General features: G+C 44.9%; 1 long non-coding RNA gene across 1 annotated transcript; it reads right to left on the minus strand.

Annotated features, from left to right (window-relative positions):
- Positions 1 to 290: 290 nt before the first annotated feature.
- Positions 291 to 6,268, minus strand: LOC128322238 (uncharacterized). The gene is made up of 2 exons (XR_008305617.1): positions 5,330 to 6,268; positions 291 to 782 (listed from the first exon to the last, which is right to left on the minus strand). It is a non-coding gene; the product is annotated as an uncharacterized LOC128322238 (long non-coding RNA).
- Between the last annotated feature and the right edge of the window lie 6,581 nt (positions 6,269 to 12,849).

A 12,849-nucleotide genomic window follows, 5' to 3' on the forward strand; every position in this document is an offset into this window, starting at 1 on the left:
GGTTACACATTTTAAAAAGTCAGGCTGCATGTTAAAAAAAGGCTGCACGATAAAAATAATCTGGAAGTCAGCATTGTATGTCCATAAAAGCTGTGCCTGCTTTGACAGCAGGAAATCTCCAGCATCTCAGGTAAGGGTCACACTCTGTTACATGGTATCCTTGTAAGTGGAGTGACTACTTAAGTTGCCATTGTAGTATCCATGCTACTACAGAGCTATGGATCCTCACAACCTTCATCCTAGGAAAAGTGTTCCAACCCCTAAATAATTATAAGCCCTTTTTCTGTAGCTTTCCCATCTCAATTTTCTTTATTTATCAGGAAGTACCAGTGTAAAGCCATTCATCTTCACTTCACAAGTTCAAAGCATTATCTTGACGCTGAACTAAATTCTGAGGAGGTGAGGGAGTATCATGTCTTTGTTTTTTTCTCCTTTGGAAGACTTCTGAATTTCGAGTTTGTTGATAATGATTCTGAACCAAATTCAGAAAAAGATTTCCAGGTAAGCGTATCAGCAAGGATGTGCTTCTTAAGACAATTGTGTCTCTGAAGACATACTTTCATGTCTGGGCAAGACAGCTGTAGTTCCTGCTTACTCATCCCCATGACCAGTTTCTTAATGTTTGTTTAACTGTTGAAGACTCTTTTTTTTAAAGGTGTAAACTGCCCAGATTAATCAGATTAACTTCGGGGACGTTGGTCACCTCTTCCATTGAGACTACAATGAAGGCGCTGATGATTTGATCACAGATAATCTCAACAGATCTTTAATGGATCCAGGACCTAGTTAAAAGTGAGATAAACCCAGATATCTGTTACAGATAACAAAAGGGGAGTGTCACTGATCACACAGCAGTATTTCCAATGGTCATACAAAGGTGCAAGTCCTCATGCGCAATTTCAGGGTTTGCGCAAGTTACGCTTCTGCAGCTTGCATCAGGAAGATGCATCAATGCCCGCGTTGTGCCAAATGCACATGAAATGTTTTACGCTATGTCTGCCACTATACCTACTGCAGTACACAAGAAACACTGCAGTTCTGCATGCCATTGCAAATAGAAAATAGAATGGCTGGCGCTACAAAGAGGCCATCTGGAAGCTCCCTTGTTGTTTGTCACACATGTTGTATACACACTGTTGTGTATATAACATGTGTGACCCATTGTGGGCTTTTGTAGTCTTAGGAATGCTTAGACAGCAAGATATTTGGCACACAAGGATTAAAATCTCACATGGATAAAGATAACAACACAAAAAAGTATAAAGTGGCTGAAACTCTAGAAGTGATATAATAGTTACATTAAAAATAACAACACCTGCCCTCTGTCTTGCAATCTCAGAGATTACAATAATGCACCCTATGATCACCCCAATGCAGCAAGGCTGATGCATCTGCAGAAACAGGTTTGTATGCAGAAATATTATATCCTTCTGGACGTCATCCAAATATACCAAATGGGAGAGGGGGGTACTGTATTCCCCCACCGGCAGAGCATGAATCAGATTGTTGGCACTGTCATCGCTGACAGTGGCAATCACTTTCAGATTTTGATGCAATGTTTGCGTTAGCAGAATTGCCAGATGTTTAATGCTTAGCTTTTATATCACCTTAATGGAGATGTATGGAAGGTGTGTACAAAGTAAAGAGCTGCCTTCTCAGAGTTAATTGTAGCCCACCTTCAAGTTTCCTGCCTTTTCATCTCTCATACCATGGAGGCTGAGGTCACTGTGAAACAGTTTGCAGCATGTTGGATCTGGGCTTGCTCCTCTTCCAAAAAATATAGAACTTCACATCCCAAGACATTGAAACATTGCATTGCAAAAAGAAAACCTTTAATCAAGCCTGAGCTTATAAGCAGCTTATACATGGATTTAGTTATCAAGAATTTTGCCAGCATTATTGATTGTTCCTGTATGCATTTACCAAAGTCGTACTTTCCCCTAACATTCTGCTCTAAGAGTTTATTGTGTTTTCTAGACACAAAATTAATTCAGCCTCAGAATATATATGTGAATAAAACTGCCTCCATTGTCACTGTGGTGTTTTTGGTTAATCCATTCCTTGATCCAGGCCAGCTATTAAATTATTTATTTATTTAAAATATTTATACCCTGCCCCTCAGGTGCACTACTGCTCGGGGCGGCTCACAACTATAAGACAAACACAGATACAATAAAAGTAATAAAATTAACTAAATTAAAATAAAATGTCAGATTAAAAACCACAATTATTAGGTTCAAATTAAAACTGAAAATTATAAAAAGCTAAAGAAGCTACCAGATAGAACAAAACAATAATGGAGCATTAAAAAGCCTCCTTAAAAAGGTGTGTTTTGAGATTTTTTTAAAAACACTGAGGGAGGGAGCATGGTGAAGCTCTTCAGGGAGGGCGTTCCACAGCCGAGGGGCCACAACCGAAAAGGCCCTGTCTCTAGTCCCCGCCAACCAGATCTAAATGGGGCTTTAGTTACTTGTATTCCAGTCCTGGAGTAGAGGCAGGCCTAACAAACAGCCAGCAGCAAGAGCCCTGAAAAGCTGTCTGCACTTGCCTCTCTGTACATAATATCTATTTCATTAAATTGTTAATATTCCTGATTCCACTCCACTGCCTTGTCCCTGCATGCCACAACTCTTTCCCTTGGATTCCACACCACCCATTGAGATCATCAGGAGAGGTCCATCTGCATTTGCCACCAGCTCGTCTGGTGGCTACTCAGGGATGGGCCTTCTCCGCTGCTGCCCCGAGGCTTTGGAATGGGCTCCCTACTGAAATAAGAGCCTCCTCTGACAGCTTTTAAAAAGTCTTTAAAGACACATCTGTTTACCCAGGCTTTTAACTGATACTGTTTTGATTGTTTTTAATGTTGTTTTAGAGTATTGTTTTAAAAATTTTAAATTGTTGTGTTTTAAATTTCTTGTTTTTGTGTTTAAATAATGTTTTAATGTTCTTTTTATCTTGTTGTAAATCGCCCAGAGACATAAGTTTTGGGTAGTATAAAAATATGTAAAATGAAATAACTAATAAAATATATTCTCCAGTCATCAGCTGTTTAAATAACATATTAAAGAATATCAAAGATAAGAATTGTAACCTGAAGTCCTACATTCCAGGTGTTGTTGGGGGAGTTTTTTTTGGGGGGGGGGTGCCACTTAATTCCAGATCTGTTGTCTTTAAATTTGCCCAAGAGCAAAACTTTACAGCACGTGTCACCATGGAATCAAATCTCTAGACCAATTAAATTGATAAAGGGTATGAGAGAGGCATGAGAGGCAAGGGGATAAGATCCTGGAAAATGTGGAGGAAGATTTGGGGGCAACGAGGCAAATGGCAGCCATGTGACTGCCCATGGTCCAGTCAGGGCATCAGATTAAAGTCCCTGGCCAACATGAGGCACACTCTGATGTCAGCTTTTCTGACCCACCAGGAAGAAGTGCTGCAGAAACACCCATGCACGGTTTTTAGGTAATTGCACAGCTGCTCACCTCCACAATACCCCTGGGGCTGCCTTTTACATGCACAGCAGCCCTGGTAGGTAGGAAACACAGATATTGGAGTGCACATCATGTTGGGTATTGGCTGCCATCCTTACTAAATTTACTAGATGAACTTCTATTGAAATTTAGTAGAGTAAATCCTGAGTCGTACTACTGAACAATTTAGCCGGGTTGTCAGCCAGTGGGAGCTAATCTAACTCAATTTCTCACAGAACTCTTCTAAAGCCTGATCCATGCATGCATTAGAATGAGACAGATATCTCACTGAGACATCATGTTGTACATGCACACAGGTATTTCAGCGCATGTACCTGTGTGTAGATGCAGTGTACGAAAAAATATGTACATGTGTACAGATACCTTTGTGCATTCATTTTAAAAGATAACCTGGGTACAGACGCCCTGAAATGGAGGGCAGAATTAGGAGTAGTTGTTAGAGTGCTGGACTAGGACCGGGGAGACCTGAGTTCAAATCCCCATTCAGCCATGATACTTGCTGGGTGACTCTGGGCCAGTCACTTCTCTCTCAGCCTAACCTACTTCACAGCGTTGTTGTAAGGAGAAACTTAAGTATGTAGTACACCACTACTTAATTTATGAATAACTACTGCATACAGATCTGCATGTATGTACACTGTACACAGAAGCCCTATTCAGACATTATCTTCAATGCACATACAATCTGTATGCATGTACTATTATTCAAACATTGGATTGGTTCAGACAATAACTTCCCAGGCCACACGATTTAAAGGGGAATGTGCTGAAAGTGTGCCCACCCTGATATCTTTTATTTATATTTATTATTTATTTTATTTATTCGATTTCTATACCGCCCTTCCAAAAATGGCTCAGGGCGGTTTACACAGAGAAATAACAAATAAATAAGATAGATTCTGGTCCCCAAAGGGCTCACAATCTATAAAGAAACAAGATGAACACCAGCAACCGTCACTGTAGGGATGCTGTGCTGGGGGTGGATAGGGTCAGTTACTCTCCTCACTGCTAAATAAAGATAATCACCATGTTAAAAGGTGCCTCTTTGCCAAGTTAGCAGTAGAAGGGTCATTCATTTTATGGAGGTCATTCATAGGGGTGGGGTTTCTTCTGAACTGCCTCTCCACATACGACCCCAAAACTAGCTTAAACTAGTATTTGGGCCCTATACAGAGCAGCAGTTTGGACAAATCGCAAATATTTTCTGATAAGCATTTGGTTACCAACCCACTCCTCTGTTTTATGTAATGGATGAACTCGGGTGTTATGGTTCTGTTTTATGTTTTAACAATTTATTACTCTATTTGACCAAGTTCACTTATATGTAAAGCTCGCTTTTATGTAAAGCTTTTGTACTTTGTGTTTTGCTGGTCGAATGACCGTAACCATAAAGATTTGATTTGTTACCAACCCACTGTGAGCCCTGTAAAAGGAAAAAATGAAAAATAAAACAAAATAAACCCGGTTCAACTTGCATTAAATTGGAAACCCACACAAACTGCCACCATGAGCTGACTGCAAAACAAAACGTTTTGGGTTAAAATGGCCGTACGATTCCTCTCTGAGTTTGACCAAAACCAGTGGAACTGAAATAATATGGGAAATGCATGTTTCTGATCCAAGTGGGATTAGGAGTGACTGGAAGTGCTATGAGAAAGCCTGTTCCCAGGAGATTTCTCTCTCAGATAGCTAGGCCAGAGGCCTCTTTTACTCTGTGAATTTAAGAGGCACCTTTTTAACACCCTTTGATGTAATCCCTCCGCTTCCTGTCATACAAAATCCCCTCACTCTACATTGTATCTATGCAAATCACATTTATTTGGTCAACATAAACTCACCTCACCCTCTCCTTTGAACTGGTAACACCTGGGAGAACAGAGCCTTGTAGGCCTCCAAGCGGCCCCATTACAGTGTGTGTGTTTGTCAGCGTCTGGAAGCTGCTCTCTATTATCTCCCTCTTCATGGGCGCTGGCTCAAGACAAGGCATTAACTTAAACAAGGGAGGAGTGGCAAGCTTCAAAAACAACACAAGAGAGTTACAGTTGAAATCCTATCCTTTGCGGGTCCTAAAAACAATGTTTATTTTTTGCAATTGTTTGTGGGGTTCAGGCCCACGGGAGGTGGTGATCTCACCGGCAGCATTTGTCACAGTGCTCAGACAAATGACTTCAGGATGGAGTTTCCAGTTAACGAGAGAAAAGACAGAAACTCTGTTGTGTTTGTGGATTCAAAGCAGGCCCTTAATGGTACCTGGATGTAATGGCTGTTTGTTTTCGCTGGATGCTGTCTTCTTAAGTCAAGGAGCGAACAGGAAAGCGGAGGATAAACAAGCTTTATGGAGACCAAGACAGCTTCAAAAGCCAAGCCTGGCCCACCCCAGAGCCCAAACACAACTTGTCTCCCCACATGATCTTCTCGCCACTGCTGGCCTAGTCAGATTATTTCCTTGGAGTGCTCTTTCTCTTTTCACAACAACACAAGTCACCTTGTTCTGCCAATTTGACTCCTTAGACTTGTTCAGACATTGGGGACATTCGCATGACCGGGTAGGCAGTGGGGTGGGAGGCTGATCTAACTCATCTCTCCACCACCCCAATGATCGCTGAAATGTTGCTTGGAGTGTGGACTGCATTCCCAGAAGATCCATGCTGTGTGGCGACACCTCTGGATATCCCACAATGCACTGCACGACACGCACAGTGAACTGGGGGGTTCCCCAGGAAACGGGCGCTCTAGGCCCCCATCTCTGTGTCCGCTTGGGCTGAATGAGACGTGGGCCTAGAGCACAGCCCCAGCGAAGACATGATCTCAGAGCCCAGGTTAAAAAGCGGGACTAATCTAGCTAAAAGTCAGGTTAAAAAGCTGAGCTAGGTGGCCCTGCCCTGCCAGGATTGGGCCTGATCCTGGAGGTTCTCATGCGCAACCTAACCCAGGCTGAGCGTCCCTAGCCTGGGTTAAGGAAGGCATGACAACAACCTTATTATGTTATGCATGTTTGGTATTATGTTGTACATATTATGTTGTACATAATAATAATATTAATAATTATTAATAATAATATGTACACATGCTATTATGTTGTACATAATAATAAACATGTACATATATGTAATTATGTTGTACATCATCATAATAAACATGTACAACAGAGCCAGCGTGGTGTAGTGGTTAGAGTGCTGGACTAGGACCGGGGAGACCTGAGTTCAAATCCCCATTCAGCCATGGTACTTGCTGGGTAACTCTAGGCCAGTCACTTCTCTCTCAGCCTAATCTACTTCACAGCGTTGTTGTGAGGAGAAACTTAAATATGTAGTAAATATATATGCATTCTGGTGCCTGCACACACATACATGTTTTTTGTGGACGACTGGATGTGTGCTCACTTTAAAAGTGAACCTGGCTATAGGACCCCTGAAATGCAGGTTGTAGATAGGAAGCGTGAGGCTCTATATCAGGCCTGCTCAACTTCGGCCCTCCTGCAGATGTTGGCCTACAATTCCCATAATCCCTGGCTATTGGCTACTGTGGCTGGGGATTATGGGAATTGTAGTCCAAAAACAGCTGGGGGGGGCTAAGTTGAGCAGCCCTGCTCTATATGCATTTAGCATAGTGTGTGAATAACCATATGTGCATAAGATTGAACTGTGCTGAACGTAACATGTGAACAGAGCTAGCAGTTGCTTCCCATGGCTTTGCCCTGACACAAAGAGAGGAAGTTCCACACCATGGGCACCGTGTCTGAAAAGAACCTGTCCTGCATCTCAACTGATTGGACTTCCATATGAGAGTTCCTCTGGTGTCCATTAGGAGATAAGAGCCCACAACATTCACTGGTCGGCCTCTGAATTATCTGACATTTAACAGTTGCATGAAGGATTGTCAGCAGTTATTTAATTTTGGAATTCTCTGTAACATAGCAGAGTTTGCAGGAGTCTTGTGCCTTAAAAGCGGCTTTGTCACTTTAGGCATTTGGCCAATTGAATACAGACTAAACAGAGGATATTAATTTTGTTCTTGCATACGCATGAATTGCACCAAGCCAGCAATAAAAGGAGTTGATTCCAAAACTACCAAAAAGTGTGGAGGGTTGTTCAACCCTTCTGCTTCAAAACTCAGTGAGCGAATTTGTAGCCATTGGAAGCACGGTTTTTAAAAAGAGGGCAATAGGATCAAAGGATCATAGAGTTGGAAGGTGTTCCGCAGTAGGCCAGCTAGTCCCGGGCTCCACACCTGTGGTGGGACTACAACTCTCATCACCCCTGCCACAGATTATTGCAGCAGGCAGTGGTTTCCCTAGGTAATTTTGGAGCCTGGAGCTAAGGGCCTTTGGAGCCCCCCCACCCCCCCGCTGCAAGTTAAGCATCATTTTTTAACATGTAGGTTCTTGAGGGCACATACAAACCACACCACCCAGGACAGATTGGGGGGGCCCCTGGGTGTGTGGAGGCCCTGGACTTCAGCCCCAAAGTCCAGGGGTAAGAGCGCTTTTGGCAGCAGGGGATGATGGGAATTGTAGTTCCACAACCCAGAACTAGAACATCTCCAACAGATCATTGTCCAGCATTAACCTTAAGACTTCTAGTGAGAAGAGCTAATTGATTTGAAGAGTAATTGATTCTATTAGTGGGCCCGGGCGCAGAACATCTGCACGGCCGGGCCGAGTCCCACCACCACCAACTCCGTGCTGCCGGGCCGGGCCTGGCCCGCCACTGCTGCGGCCTGGCCCGCCACCGCCGCGGCCTGGCCCGCCGCCGTGGGCCGAGTGCTGCCGCTGCCGCAAGCGAGCTGAGTGCTGCCGCCGCCGCTAGCAGGCCAAGTGCCCCCGCCATGGCCGCCGCCGCCAGCAGGCCGAGTGCCGCTGCCAGCGGGCACTCCTGGGTGCGCCAGCCAATCAGGCGCCTCCGCAGCCCAGCCAATCATTTTTCCCTGGCACACCCAGGAGAATTAAATATATAGATTATTCTCAGGGCGGTATTCTAACAGCCCTCAGCTATTTTTGGAAGGGCAGTATAGAAATGAAATGAAATGAAATGAAATATTATCTAACTGCTTTTGCTGTTAAGAAGTTTCTCCTAGTGTTCAAATGAAAGCTACCCTCCTTTATGTTAACCCATTCCAGTCATACCCTTTTTCTTGGCTGTTTGTCAGATGTGTTTCCGCAGTCATAAGGGACAGAAACGTAGTTTTTAAATTGTAAATGAAAACAAGAAATCTGCATATAAATTAAAGCAGTGAAAATGCTAATCACAATAGAAGCTAATTAGAATTAAGACCAATAATAGAGTCAACTGTGATGATAATGATGGTATCACTTTAAGAATTTAAGTTAAATTTTGAAGGAAAGCATCCTGGAATGTAAAGGGGGTGGGAGTAACAGTGGCTTGGCTCATATGCAATGCCCAACCAGAGTTAAACATGGCAGAGTTTGGAACTCCAGTACATCTGCATGCATGAAACCATGGTTTTGCAGCAAAAGCAACCTCCAGTTTGGCTCGCCAAACTCCAGATTCAACCTTTACTTCCTTTGGTCAGTCCTAAATTTCCCAACCTTCTGTATCATGGGATGACCCTTAATTCTAGTGTTGTGAGAGATGGTGAAAAATTTCACTCTCTCTACTCCATGCAGGCGGGTAACAATGATAGGGCAAGGGGAGACAGTTGTCTGGGGGCCCCACTGCCTGGAGGGGCACCCCAGAGGCACCTCATGTGCCTCCCCATTGCCCCCTGCCCAGCCCCATAGCCTCTCAGCCACTTGCCCTCTTCGCCGTCTCTCCTGCTTGTTCTGCTGGCCCGCAATGAAGCAGCAGGCAAGCTGCCAAGAGCTCCTTTTCTCCCGCCTCTCAGCTGATCGGCGGGTGGGCGGGGCTTCCACGGAGGCCTCCGTGTAGGCCGCAGTGAAGCCTGAACTCGAGTAGGGCTCAAGCCAGCCAGGAAGGAGGAGGCAGCCAGAGTGTTCTCTGCAGCAGAAGACCCCTTGCTGCCCTGCTCAACCCAGACCAGCATTTGCCAGGTAGAGTGTGATATGGGGGGGGGGGGGGCGAGAAGTCTCTGAATATTTATTTTGAAACAGCTTGGAAAATTTGCTGACTTAAAAAAAACTATCTAAAAAGTCCTATAAGTGGCTTGTTTCATGGCAGAAAATTGCAAAAACTTCTGGAACAGTATTTTATTAATTTTATTTATTCATTCATTCATTTATAAATGCACTTATGTTCAAGTTGTTTTGCAACCCAGAAGGTCTGAGTGAGAACTGTGAAGCATGTGTGGTGCTTTTATTTTATTTTTCTTGTGTGTGAACTGCTCCCCAATAACTTGCAGGGACTTCAGGGTAAATCTGGCCAACATGTGAATGCAGCACCTCCATTCCAGAGGAGATGTGTCTTAAAGGGCTTTAAAAGCCTCCTGTGAAAAACCTCCTGCAATCAAACTTGACTGAATTTGTTCAGAATTCTGAGAAAACAAACATAGGTTCACCCTGCATGGTTGAAAGTCTCCTTTGCTAATCTGCAGCGAGGGGCCCATTTTAATCATTCATCTTTCTAGTGTGTTCTAGGCATTAAAAGTAATACAAATGTACTGTATAGTACTCAATGTATATCACTATATATTGTGATGTGTGTGTGTGTATTCAGTGAAATGTATTTGCAGGCAGCATACTTATTTTGGAATATCAGACTTAAATCCTTGGGGGCCTGGGGTGTGCGGAGGCCCTGGACTTTGGGGGGGGCCATTTTAAAATCTTGTCTCTGGGCCCACTCCAACCTTGCTACGCCCCTGACTCCATGCATAATTTTATACACTTGGATCATGTCTCCCCTTAATCAACTCTTTTCCAAACTAAAGAGCCCCACATGCTGTAGCCTTGCCTCATAAGGGAGGTGCTCCAGGCCCCTGTTCATCTTGGTTGCCCTTTTCTGCACCTTTTCCAGTTCTACAATGTCCTTAAGATATGGTGACCAGAACTGAACACAGTACTCCAAATGTGGCCACACTATGGATTTGTATAAGGGCATTAAAATATTGGCAGTTTTATTTCCAATCCCCTTCCTAATGATCCATAGCATGGGATTGGCCTTTTTCACTGCTGCCACGCACTGAGTCAACACTTTCAATGAGCTGTCCACCATGACCCCAAGACCTCTCTCCTGGTCAGTTACTGACAGCTCAGATCCCACTGGTGTATATGGGAAGTTGGGGTTGTTTTTTTTGCCCCAATATGCATCACTTTACACTTGCATACACTGAACCGCATTTGCCATTTTGTCACCCACTACCCCAGTTTGGAGAGATCTTTTTGGAGTGCCTCACAATCCCTTTTGGATTTTACTACCCAAAATAGTTTAGTGTTATCTGCTGATTTGGCCACTTCAATGCTTGCCCCAAATTCTAAATCTAAATCTAAATCTGCCCCAAATTCTAATCTAAAGTTACATATTTTTGCTGGGAGATCAGCAATTTCAATTTTGAGTTCCTTCAGAACACTTGGATGGATGCCATCTGGCCTTGGCAATTTGTTAATTTTTAGTTTTTCAAGACAGTTTAGAACAAGGATTCTCAGTGCTGGGTCCCCAGATGTTATTGGACTTCAACTCCCATAATCCCCAGCCCCAGTGGCCTTTGGTTGGGGATTATGGGAGTTGCAGTCCAATAACATCTGGGGACCCAATGTTGAAAATCCCTGGTTTAGAACATCTTCCCTCATCACCTCAAATTGACTCAGTTCTTCAGCCTCCAGTCTGTTAAGCTGCACAGTCACTCGGGCCGGGGGCATTCCCTCTTACCACTCTGTCCTCTGCTCCCACCACCTTGCAAGCGGGAGGGGAAGGGGAAGGGATGACAAGATGGGCACTAAGTGCTTTTCTCCCCATGAAGGAAGTGGCATTGATGCATGCTCACAAGCACAAACACTCCAGGTGGCAACATAAGCAGGGCACCCCATCACAGTGCCAGGAGTGGGACATTTAGTTTGTTGTGTGGGGGTGTGTGCCCGGGGTCAAATTTAAAAGATAGCCCCAACCAGGGATTCTTGAGCAGCCAAGTTCTATTTTTTTTACACAGAAAGGTTGGGGAAGGGGGCCCAGCCCCACCCTGGGAGGGGTGGAGTTTACTCCCTGACTCATGAGAATGGCCATCTGGGAGCACTAATAAAAAAATTACTAGGTTTACTTCCGGGCATGCCACTCATTCTCCCACGGATTGCTCTCTCACAAGAGTGCCAGCCATCAGGTCTTAAAACTGAGCCAGGATGCTCTGTGGAGGGAAGTGGTAGGTACAGGCACCTCAGTGACTGCTTCCAAGTCTTGGCAACTACTGTCAAACAGTAGCTGTCAAATAGTGGCCATGTGCACCCTTGCCCATGCCCTGAAACAGTGACCCCGCTGTCCGGGGGCTGCTGGAAACTGGGGCTTCCCTCTCCTGTGAATCCCCATGCTGGGGAGATCTGCATAAGGCGCAATGCTGGACTGAGCCCAGGAATTTTGGATGAGTTTAAAGGTCTATCCCACACCCCAGTGTCTCCCCCAACCTGTGCACACGGTAGACTCTGACATATTGGGGCATTCAAAATCCCCTATGGGTACGCACAAGTGTTTATGGAGAAGTGGAGTTTATAGTGCTCAAGTTCAATCTTTTGCCATTGTGTTGGTTGCCCCCCGCCTGCAAGCTGGGCCCCCTATGGAGGGATTAGCTAAACCTATGAGCATGCAATCCTGAGGGAGACCTGGTTCAGACACCCCTCGGTCCTCCCCAATAGACAACCCCTCTCATGGGAGAGATAGCCAACATGAGTAGGGCATCCCATCGCCAGGAGTGGAGCAAATGGTTTTGGGGGTGCCAAGCAGCCCCAAGCAGGGATTATGGAGCAGCCTAGTTGTATTTTTTTCACTGAAAGGTTGGGGAAGGGGAGCCCAGCCCCTTCCCCTTTGGGGGGTTTGCAGTCTCTAGGCTTACGCATGAGCAAGGTCGGTCACCAGGGTCAGTGGTGCTCCAGTCTTAGGAGAGTGCACAACTGCTGTGAAGGCAGAACCTTCCAGCCCAGGACAGACCACTCGCTCACGAGAGTGCCAGGTTGTGGGGACACCCCCTTACAACTCATGAGAAGGATCAACAGAGTGGAGGCAAGAGAATTGCTGATCAAAAGCTGTATTGATGACTGATGGCAAAACACTCCTTTCTCCCATGGTCTGCTCTCTCACAAGGGCAACAGGCCATTGGAGCTCTATATGGAGCCAGGTTGCTGTGTGGAGGAAAGCCATGGGGAGGGGTACCTGGCAGACTGTTTTCCTTGTATTGGCAACTGCCACCAAGTTGCTGTCAAAGCATGTCCCCTGCCAGCCCATCTGCCCATGTGAACATGTGC

The sequence above is a fragment of the Hemicordylus capensis genome, chromosome 4 (assembly GCF_027244095.1).
Source record: "Hemicordylus capensis ecotype Gifberg chromosome 4, rHemCap1.1.pri, whole genome shotgun sequence".
Classification (NCBI taxonomy): domain Eukaryota; kingdom Metazoa; phylum Chordata; class Lepidosauria; order Squamata; family Cordylidae; genus Hemicordylus; species Hemicordylus capensis.